This window comes from Dama dama, chromosome 9, assembly GCF_033118175.1.
Source record: "Dama dama isolate Ldn47 chromosome 9, ASM3311817v1, whole genome shotgun sequence".
Lineage (NCBI taxonomy): Eukaryota > Metazoa > Chordata > Mammalia > Artiodactyla > Cervidae > Dama > Dama dama.
The window spans coordinates 61,790,156-61,801,733 of NC_083689.1; the positions used below are offsets into that span (position 1 = coordinate 61,790,156).

At 36.2% G+C, this 11,578-nt stretch overlaps 1 long non-coding RNA gene across 2 annotated transcripts; it reads left to right on the plus strand.

Annotated features, from left to right (window-relative positions):
* The first annotated feature begins 5,598 nt into the window (after positions 1 to 5,598).
* LOC133061435 (uncharacterized) lies at positions 5,599 to 10,398 on the plus strand. Of its 2 annotated transcripts, none has more exons than XR_009693983.1 (4): positions 5,599 to 5,674; positions 6,071 to 6,147; positions 6,969 to 7,000; positions 8,441 to 10,398. It is a non-coding gene; the product is annotated as an uncharacterized LOC133061435 (long non-coding RNA). The 2 variants fall into 2 exon arrangements; XR_009693984.1 differs by lacking the exon at positions 6,969 to 7,000 and having other exon boundaries at positions 8,441 to 8,547; positions 10,099 to 10,398.
* Positions 10,399 to 11,578: the final 1,180 nt, after the last annotated feature.

The following is an 11,578-nucleotide window of genomic DNA, read 5'->3' on the forward strand; positions in this document are numbered from 1 at the left end:
ACCTCTTCACTGTGTCCAAGTTCAAATCCTTCTTATTGAGAAACACTTTGTAGATGTCCTGGGGAGTTTGTGTTCTTTTATTTCTTTTTCTTTCTCTGTAACTCATCTTTCTCTGAAGGAAAAGTGTGCAGAACTCTATGAAGATGGACATTTTTGATGGAGCTACATAATAGTATGCCTTTTATTTTTACTCCATTTTGCAGCAGACTCTATAAGTACTCTTCATAATTCAGGCTCTTATGTTCCTAAACCAGGTGAATCCTTCTAGAGAAAATAGGAAGGAATGTAGGATATTCAAGGTCCTGATCAGTTCTAAGATCTTATGACTTGAGGATTTTAATTTCTATCTTCAGTCAATGACAGTGAAGCATACTTTAATTAGTTTACAAATTGTCTTGAGGAAATTTAATGAACATACTTAGCAGGCACTTTTTACCAAATGGTGTTAGAAGTATTAAACGTGAGCAGTCAAATAATGAATCTGAAAATACCCCACAACTTTACTAAAAGAGTAAACCAAAATGAAACAGATTTAAGTGTTTAAATGTAAAAATGAAATTATCTTCTTATAAAAACCTTTTTTATAAGTAATAAGAAATTATATTACTTTATAAGTAATAAGAAATTATTACTTATCTACAGTTAAATGAAGAGTTCTTAGAGTTTAAACAAAAACATAATTTATTTTAAAAAACATACCATAAATTGACTTCATTAAATTTAAAAACTCTGCTCTGGGAAAGACCCTGTTACAAAGATGAAAAGTCCAGTGACAGAGCTGGAGGGAAAGGGTGAAAATCAAGTATCTGAAAGAGATTTGTATCCAGAATACAGCCCTCTGTAAACTCAACAGTAAGAACACAACCAGCCCTGGTGTGTCAATGTGCATGTATTTGAAAGGGAAATAAGCACATGGAAAAGATGTTCAACATAACTGTCATTAACCATGAGAAAAATGCAAATCAAAGCCACAGTGAGATACCTCTGCATGCCTATTTGATTGGCAAGAATAAACAATACTAACAGTAGGCAATCCTGTCAAGGATAAGGAAGAATTGGTTTATCATGTATTGCCAGGTGCAGTGTATACATACTTCAAAAATCAGCTTGGCAGATTTTAAAAATTGCCATATGACTCAAGAATTGTACTCCTAGACATTTATCCTGTAAAAGCAAAACTTAGATTTATACAAAATCCTGAGCCTGAATCTTCCTAAAAGCATTTTAAAAATAATATCCCCAAATGGGAAACAACTCAAATGTCCTTCAATGGGAGAACAGATAAATTATGGTATATCTGTACAATACAATACTGCCCAGAGAGGGAAGTTTGGGGGAGAATGGCTACAAGTATATGTACAGTTGAGTCCCTTCACTGTTCATCTGAAACTATCACAACACTGTTTGTTAATCAACTATACTCTGATATAAGATAAAAATTTAAAAAAATTACCCAGAAATAAAGAGGAACAGACTAAAGATGTATACACCAATCCAAGTGGACACATTATGATCAGCTACATTATAATCAGGAGGTAAAAATTCAACCTCAAAATCTTATTTACTTTATGGTTCTATTCATATATCACTATCCAAATTGCCAAATTATAATGATGAAGAAAAAAGGAATGAATGGCAGTGGTTATGGTTGGTGAGAGAGAGTATCAAGGGGAAGCAGTCAGTCAGTTCAGTCGCTCAGTCGTGTCCGACTCTTTGCGACCCCGTGAATCACAGCACGCCAGGCCTCCCTGTCCATCACCAACTCCCAGAGTTTACTCAAACTCATGTCCATCGAGTCAGTGATGCCATCCAGCCATCTCATCCTCTGTCGTCCCCTTCTCCTCCTGCCCCCAATCCCTCCCAGCATCAGGGTCTTTTCCAATGAGTCAACTCTTCGCATCAGGTGGCCAAAGTATTGGAGTTTCAGCTTCAGCATCAGTCCTTCCAATGAACACCCAGGACTTATCTCCTTCAGGATGGACTGGTTGGATCTCCTTGCAGTCCAAGGGACTCTCAAGAGTCTTCTCCAACACCACAGTTCAAAAGCATCAATTTTTTGGCACTCAGCTTTCTTCACAGTCCAAATCTCACATTCATACATGACCACTAGAAAAACCATAGCCTTGACCAGACGGACCTTTGTTGACAAAGTAATGTCTCTGCTTTTTAATATGCTATCTAGGTTGGTCATAACTTTCCTTCCAAGGAGCAAGCGTCTTTTAATTTCATGGCTGCAATCACTATCTGCAGTGACTTTGGAGCCCCAAAAAATAAAGTCTGACACTGTTTCCACTGTTTCCCCATCAAGGGGAAGCAAAGGGGAGCTCATTTGTGATGACTGCATTCTATATCCTGAATATGGTAGTAGTTATATTAATCTGTACATGAAACACTTTCCATAGAACTATGCATCAAAGAATTAAGAGTTCATTTATCAAATGTTGAAATCCAAATAAGGTACATAATTCAGTTAACAGTAGTATACCATGTCAATTTACTCGTTTCCTCTTTGTGATTGTGATTATGTAAGACTTTATCACTGAGGAAGATTGGTAAGACAAAATAGGACCTGACTATATTGTTTCTACATCTTTCATGAATCTAAATCTATTTCGACATAAAATTGATCAAATATAGTAAAGAGAAATCTGATTAGTGGTCCCCAAATGCTAGGAGAAGGGGAACGAATTGATTACAAAACAACAGAAAGGAAATTGGGCGAGTTCAAGAAATATCCTATATTTTTATTGTGGTGGTGCTTACACAATTACAATAAGCTTGTCTAAATTTATAGAACTATACAACTATGAAAGTTGAGTTATACTGTATACAAATGATAATTTAATAAGCGTAAGAAATAATTTCAAAATTCAGTCATCCTTTTTAATAGTTGTATTATCTAAACCCAGTTCTGTTCTATTATCTACCTCTGGTTTAAAAAAAAAAAAAAAGCAGTTGTTCTTTTTTTTCAATTTAGAACAATAGGAATGATAAGCTCTAGATCTGAATTTCACTGGATAACTTTTAGTGGATGTGATAACCCAGAGTTGTGACTGTATACAATTAAAAAGATATGCAGGCATTTATGAGTCCCTAAAGGAAAATTATCTCCCAAATGTATTTAAAGTAAAAATGTTATTTTATGGTCTTTTTGGTCTTTTGATAATTAATATTCAGCTGTTGGATTAGATATTCCTATAACTGAGTGTAAAATATTCAGCAGGCAAATACTATCGTCACCTCTGTTGGAAAGTTCTGGCTTGCTATTAAAGTCATATCTGACATAATTTAAGTATAATCTTGAACATAAAATGGTGGCATACTATGTTTAGTAAAATGATTTTTGCATTTAGAATATTATTTCCTTAAAAGAGACCTGGGCTCGATCCCTGGGTTGGGAAGATCCCCTGGAGAAGGGAAAGGTCACCCACTCCAGTATTCTAACCTGCAGAATTCCATGGACTGTATAGTCCATGGGGTTGCAAAGAGTCGGACACAACTGAGCGACTTTCACTTTCACTTTCCCTAGAAGAAACTGCAATGTCTTGATGCAGAACAAATATTCTCATAATATTTTAGGTTTTCTTGTCCTGGACAAATGAGATAAGACTTGTTCTTGTCCAGACATTTATATTGATCATAGCCTGAGGTATCTTTTAAAGCATGCTATATGGCACCCAATAACTTGAGTCTCTTCTAGGACAAAAGACAGACTAGAAGACTTCAGTCTCCTTTGAAATACTGGTAAACGGAGACTTTTGTTATTCTCTCTTTAACAGTACAAAGTTTCCAAAAAACAAAAGATCCCCCAAACAAAGCACACTTTGTTCAGTGACCAGGGGACGTTCACATGTGCGTCTTAGTTGCTGTTTTACATGTGTAGGTTAAATTCAGTAGCTCTTTCTTGTTACTGCCCAAAGTGCTGGGTTACTTTGCCCACAACATATGAGGCAGTGACACCAGGGAGACTAGAGATTGCTCTTATTTCCTATTTTTCTCTCTCTTTTAATACCCTTATTATGTTAAATACAGAGTATTTTTCTTACCTCTGGGTCAAGTTGAGTAATATGTTCTTTTTTAATCTTCATGGAACTTTTAATTCACACATCTAACATTCCCTCTACTGGCTAGGTAAAAAATGAAAATATTGTAGCCTGCTGTGATTCATAGGCAGTCTCTTCTGCTTTTGATCTCTGCTGACGCACATATATAAAAGGAGAGATCTAGTGTGTGCAACCTGAAGACATTTCAATTCTAAACTTCAGTTTACTTTTCCTCAAATGTCCTGCACCAGAAGGACTGGTGTACTGCAGACACTTCCGGTTGTAGTTATGTAAATAATTCAAATAGCTACTGTAAGAGTAATATTGACTGTACTATAATGATAGAGTACTTTCTGCACTCATCAGATTTTGTATTCTCCGATTAAGTTGGAACTGAACACTGCTACACTCAAAGTTTCCTTTCTAAATCCTACCTTTCTCCACAGCTATAAAAGGCAAGTTAGATTTTGGTGGCAAATGTAAATCTACACCAAACCTGTAGGCAGATTATCTTAATATTTTATCCCTGACATCTAAGAGGCAGGAAGTGTCAGTTCCCTATTTAAAATAAAGAATTTTTGTATTAGAAATTCTAAGTAGTGTGTCATGGTTACTGAGTGGTAGTATTTGAATTTGAATTCAAGTCTTTCAACTGCCAGAACTTTTTCTAGAAATCAGTGAAGGAGATACATTATTTAGGGAGACAATGACTGATTAAATATTATCTTACTTCAAAGCCTCCAATGTCACCCACTTACCTTATTTAATATAGAATTTAAGGCATTGCTCCACGTGGACTCAACCTCACTCCAATGAGCCTTCTTTTATTTTCTCTGGTTTTATTGAGATATAGTTGACACATAACATTGTTTAAGTTCAGGGTTCCAAAACTGTCCCAATACTCGTCTGGGAGCTTTGCAAACATACCATTGCCCAGATCTCATATATTCAACAATTGATTCACAGTCTTGGTATTGATAACCAACACTGATAAAAGGTCTCCAGCTGATGTCAATTCCTGGTGGGGACTTTGTACTGTAATTCTATAAGACATTCCCACTGGGAGAGACTTGTTAAAAGATACAGGAGAACCTCTTTTATTTCTGACAACTCTATGTAATAAATCTACAACTATCTCAACATAAAAAGTTTAAATTTAAACTTTAAGGAGAGTCTAAATTTACAATAAATCTTGAGTCTACAATGCTCTGTTGTGAAATAGAGGCTCTCAGCATGTGTTTAATTATAGTTCACAAGACTCTCCTGACTTTGATTCTCTTGTCCTCTCCAACTCAGTAGCCTGCAAAGTTTCCACATCTCTTCTCTATCTTAAGATCTATCATTTTTTGTATTTCTTTCTCCTCTCCTCATAGTTCTGGGTTCATCAGATAAAATTGTTCCAGGCCTCCTATAGAGAGAGGATCTGTGTGAGATCTTTGTGAGAAAGAATACAGAAAACCTCAGAGTCTTATCTGCTGGAGACCATCTGTTTCCCCCAACAAGGCTCCTCACCAACAGCCCAATAAAGGAGACAGCTCAGTGGGGGGAAGTGGCTGAAAAGAAAAGGAGATAGAAGCAGGCGCAGTCCCTGGAGCTGCTGTCCTTGCTTTCTACCACCTTCTCTGTGTCAGGTAGGTCAGGTGGGGATGCTATGGAGGCTGCCCTGGTGTGTCACACTGCCGTGAGGACCGCTCCAGATCAGTCCTTCCTGAAAATAACTGTTTCTATTTTCTGAGGAAAAACTGAACTTCTTTAAATGCAGCCGGGCTCCTTGTGGGCTGAGCCCAAGGTTGGTTCCCTCTGAAGTGGACAAACAGGACCTGTTCTAGCATTTCTTGCAAGTCTGTACAAGGCCTTCTGTTCACATATGTGTCATGCTGATTCTGTGGGTTAAGGGAAGAGAAGGGAATAGCCCACTATAATTAGGAGTCTGTGGGGCTGGAGGGGTTTCTATATCATAAGAAACTTTCATCTAGAAATAGAAATTTGTCTCTGTGTTACAAACATGTCAAAGTTTCCTTCCACAGACTTGACAAAATGTCTCTCTTCTGACCATGGATCAAAGCTATTTTCATCATTGCCTTGGTATTTCCTCTTTATTCCGGTGAGTGAATTTTCCAGTGCAAGGTGAAATATTTTACATATGTTAGAAAATGTGGGAAACAACTCTAATCTAGGAATGAAGGAGGTTGTTTTTGTACTGGGCTTGTAAATCTTAAACTGATAAAGTGAAAAAGGGCATATTACAAATGTCTTTTGAAAGGCATCAGTGGGTTGCTTTTTCCCATTTCCTGTTTTGGACAAGTAGAGACAGAGTAGAGTGGGTTACAGTGGGCACTAGAATTTTGCTCTTTCTTTGTCTACAACTATTGAACATGACCTATGTTTTTTTCTTTCTGGCGGTCAGATTGTTAAAGGCAAACCTGGGGGGAGAAATGATCTTTTCTAGATCTGGTGTTGCTTGATATTCTGATTTTTTTATCACCCAATCTGAATCCCTTATGATACCTTCAAAGAAAGCTGTTTGGAATTCAAAAATATGTCACGTTAATTTTCACAGAGTTTTAATAATTGAATAATAAATAATAATAAAATATTTCCAAATTTGGTATTGTTTTATGATTTTTGTTTTGTTAATGACAGGAAAGTCTCGCTTCATTAGTTGTAGAGTCTCTAATATTTAATGTGTACATGTTTCTGCTACTAATAAATATGGGCCTTGTTTACTGAAATTGATTCTTCTCTCCCCCTTCCCTTTCTCCTCCTCTTCCTCCTTTTTCTCCCTCCCCACTCCTATTTCTTTCTTCTCCTCCTCTTCTCTTTCTCCTCCTCTCCATCTTCCTTTCCCTCTCTCTCCTCCCATGCCCCTTCCCCCACTCCTCCTTCATTTTTAACTTTCTTTTTTTACCTATGTGTTGGTTGCAGAAATTTATTGTGAACGTGATTTCAGATATCCGGTAAGTTAATCAGATGAGGGCTGAAAAAGATAAGCAATTAACTTTCATATATTATAAATTTTAACAGCAAAATTCATCAAAAATTGTGCATCAGAGAGGTCTTTCCAAAACTAAAAAGATAGTATTACAACCGGAGAAGGAAATGGCAACCCACTCCAGTATTCTTGCCTGGAGAATCCCAGGGACAGAGGAGCCTGGTGGGCTGCCGTCTATGGGGTCGCATAGAGTTGGACATGACTGAAGTGACTTAGCAGAAATAGCAGCAGCAGTATTACACCAAGGTCAAAAAATAGAAACTTAGCCATACAAAGCTATCTGTCATTATCTAGACAACATAAAAATGTGCATATCCTGTTACACAAAAATTTAATTAATGGGCATAGATGTTGCTTCATACAAGCATCTGAGAAAGGTTGAAGGTGTTTAGAGTAGTAGTGTTCATCTTAGCATAACAAAGGAAAAAAAGAATCAACCTAAATATATATTTAAGATGAAAATTTCTACAGATCCACATAGTATGATATTACATAAAGGTGAAAAAAAGCCTATAGCTCTAAATATCTGAATAAACAGTCACACATTTAAAAAGTAGATGATGTAAGCAGATACACAGTATTTTTTATTATGTCAATTACCAAAACTGTCAACAGTAAACAGACTGCATTTGTATCTTCTGTATATCTATATAGATAGATAGATAGATATAGATATACACACACACACATACACACACATGCACAAACACCATAGATTTAGTTGGAATTATCAAGAAAGGGAATGAGAAAAAGAACAATCTAATTTCATGATTTCTTCTTGAGTTCGAAAGGGAAGTGAAGATGATGGTCACAAAATTAAAAAAACACATTTAGCCAGTTATATGACCTCTTTAAAAAAATTATAGCAAGTTTATGAAAACAATAATATTTTACTTTTAAATGGGATATGTGTTAGTTTTATAAGTTCTAGTGTTATAGATAGTAGTTTTTAAAACTATAACATAGGTTGCTTCCCTGGTAACCCAGTGGTAAAGAATCTGTCTGCCAATTCAGGAGACACAGGTTCGATCCCTGAACAGGAAAAATCCCACATACCACAGAGCAACTAAGCCTGCATTCCATAACTATTGAGCCTGTGTTCTAGAGCCTGGGAACCACAACTACTGAAGCCCACGTGTCCTAGAGTCCATGCGCTGCAACAAGAGAAGCCCTACAGTCAGAAGCCCACGAACTGCAGCTAGAGCAGTCCTTGCTCACCACAACTAGAGAAAGCCCACATAGCAACAAAGACCCAGCAAGGCTAAAAATAAATAAATAATTTTTTAAAAAACCTAAATATAAAATATATTCCCAGTTTTCATGCATGGCACTTAATATCAAGATTAAACAAATTTTACTCAGACTTCCATTGCCTGATGAATTTTATGTTCTCTACATTTAACAGCCAGACTGTCAACTGTATACAGAAGTTTGCACCAGAGAATATGATCCAATCTGTGCAAGTGATGGAAAAACCTACAGCAATGAATGTACTTTCTGCATTGAAAAGATGTACGTACACAATAGTAAATGTTTGGTCTTCCAAGGTATGAAGAAATCATCACAAGATGATGGTAAATCTGTGTTGCTGATTGTACCAAGGCACAATATATGTATATAGAAAATAACTGTAAGTTCATTGTAAAATATTAGGGGCCACTGTTGTTTCTTTCCCTGAAGTTCTTGTTTCTGAAAGTAATTTTGTGTTTGAGCTATCAATAACTTTGATTGATACTGTGCAAATGTGTAAACAATTAATTTAACTTAATTATGAGTTACTAATGGCAGACTAACAACCAATATAATGTAATTCCAGAGCCCAGATGCAGAATGATAGCTCTCTGTGGTGGCCATGTGATTGACCCTTGCAGATTTAGCTGAAGGGAGCATAATTGTTCAAGAACCAAACAGACCACTGAATTCAGAAATTTATCATAATCAGCCCATTCATGTTAGAAAAGGACTCCTGTCAAGGTTGACTATGTCTCAAAAACTGTGTGTGTGTGTTAGTCACTCAGTCGTGTCCAACCCTTTGAGATCCCATGAACTGTAGCCTGCCAGGTTCCTCTATCCATGCAATTTTCCAGACAATACTGGAGTGGTTGCCATTCCCTTCTCCAGGGGACCTTTCCGACCAAGGAATCAAACTCGGGTCTCCTACAGTGCAGGCAGATGCTTTACCTTCTGAGCCACGATGACAGCCTCCAAAGCTTCCCTGGAGAGCAGGGCATTCTAGAGCACCTCTATCTAATCTCCCTTTCTGCCTCCTTCCTTTGAGGGAGTCTGCAGTCTAAAGGTTCAGCCAGCCTTTCTACCTCCTGCCTCATTTCCTCTCATGGGGTATTTCCTCTCACAAAATCTTTGCACATTTAATCCCCAAAGAGGCATGTGTTTCTGGAAGACTGCTGAGATAGTCTCCAATCTCTCCTCTCTCAGATCTGGGTGGGTCCCAAACCTGGATCAGGACTGAGAACACAGGAAGAGTCAGGTGGGCCCAGATGGGGACAGGACATGTGCCAGGCCCTAGGAGCAAGCAGAGTCCAGTTGCTTCTGCAAGTGGAACACTGCCACTCTATCTTGTTCCACTTTCAAATCCTCCTTATTGAAAAGATTTTTGGAGTTTTTGTGTTTAACATCCAAACTCTATTCTGCATGCATATTATCTACATTTCTGTACCACAGAAATGACTCCAATCTGTACAAGCTACGGTAGAACTCACAGCATTGAGTGTAATTTTCTCAGTGATACTATACTGGCAGTTTAAAATATTCCTTTTTAAATAAAAATTTATGGTGGGGTAATTTTAGATTTACAGAGAAATTTCAAAGATAGTACCAAGTTTTTGTATCCTTTATCCAGTTTCTCCTAAGATTAACTCCTTATGGAAATCTGGCTCATGTGTCAAAAGTAACAAATTAACTTTGGTTTATCACTATTAACTAATCTACAGAATTTGTTTGGATTTCACCAGTTTTTCCATTAATATCCTTTTTAATTTTTTTAAGTGTAATGTACTTTATTTCTTCCTTAAAACTCTAATTGTTTCCTCTCTTTCTTTATAGGAATAATGATACCGATATTTATTTTCAATATTTTGGTGAATGTGAATATTGATGAAGCAACTCATAATTTGGTTTTTATTGTAATTACATTTTGTGGTGCATTCTACAGGCAATTAGAGTCTTCTCAATCAGAAGCTGACCAGGTCAATTCTATGAAACAAGAGCTATTGATAGAATATAGAGCATTCAGATTCTTTCCAAAATTAATTTTTTATGATTTCAGGATTTTCATTCTTTGTGTTCAATTTATTCAGTGGTAGTTTGAAAAACTAATGTCATTTGCATGCTTGATAACATAAAAGCTAGTGTAATTTAAAATAGTAAATATTTCACTCATTAAAATGTTAATAATGGGGAGGTGGGAGGGGTGATCGGGATGGGAAACACATGTAAATCCATGGCTGATTCATGTCAATGTATGGCAAAAACCACTACAATATTGTAAGGTAATTAGCCTCCAACTGATAAAAATAAATGAAAAAAAAAGGAAAAAAATGTTAATAATGGTGTTATTTTTATTAAAATATCCTTTCTTTCAATAAGGGGTTAGGATATATGCATACTTTTGGTAACTATAATCAAATATATTTTCAATATTTTCAAAGATGAAAATTTGAACTATTTTGAAATCATTTGGTATTTACCAAAAGTACAAACTCTTTGGCTCCTTTCTATCCTATTGAATCAAATTCTCCAAGAAAAAGGGACTAGGAAGTTGAATTCTAATAAGCATTTAAGGTTAATGTTATGACCACAAATGTTAAACAATAAGAACCTTAATGAGTTAAATAATTAATTAGAACTTAAGTTCTATAATTGAATTAGTTGAAAAATCTATTCAAAGATAGCATAGGACTTCTGAAGCTTGGGGAAAAATTTACATGTTATTTTCTTTCTGTTTCATAAATAAGCCAAAACGTAGTTGAGTGATATTCAAGTGCTAGATGGGACTGCTTTCCTCAACCTAGGCTATCCATTTCTAGTTTAAGTTAGTCTAAGTCTGATGATGGCTTTCCACTACTTTCCATCTCCCACTAACAAAAAGCAGACATTGACTAAGGGGCCCACTGCTCATTTAAAGCTTTATTATAGTAAAAGAAATGTAGAGATAATGCTTTAATATATTTTGAGGGAACAGCAAAACTGTTTGCAGCAGAGCGGGGACCCTTTCCTCCCTCATGAGGGTTGTTAAAGAGTTCCAATTTCTCCATATTCTCAAACCAAATCACAATCTTATATTTTTAAAAAATTATATTTATCCTAGTGGGTATAAATTAATATTCAATTGGGATTGGATTTATATGCCCTTATGAGTAACAGTGTTTAATGTTTTTTCATGTGCTTATTGGCCACTTGCATAACTTCTCTAGAGAAATGTCTATTTAAATTCTTTGTCTTTTTAAAAAATTGTTGTTGTTCAGTCACTAAGTCATGTCTGAATCCTTGAGACCCCATGAATTGCAGCATGCTAGGCTTCCCT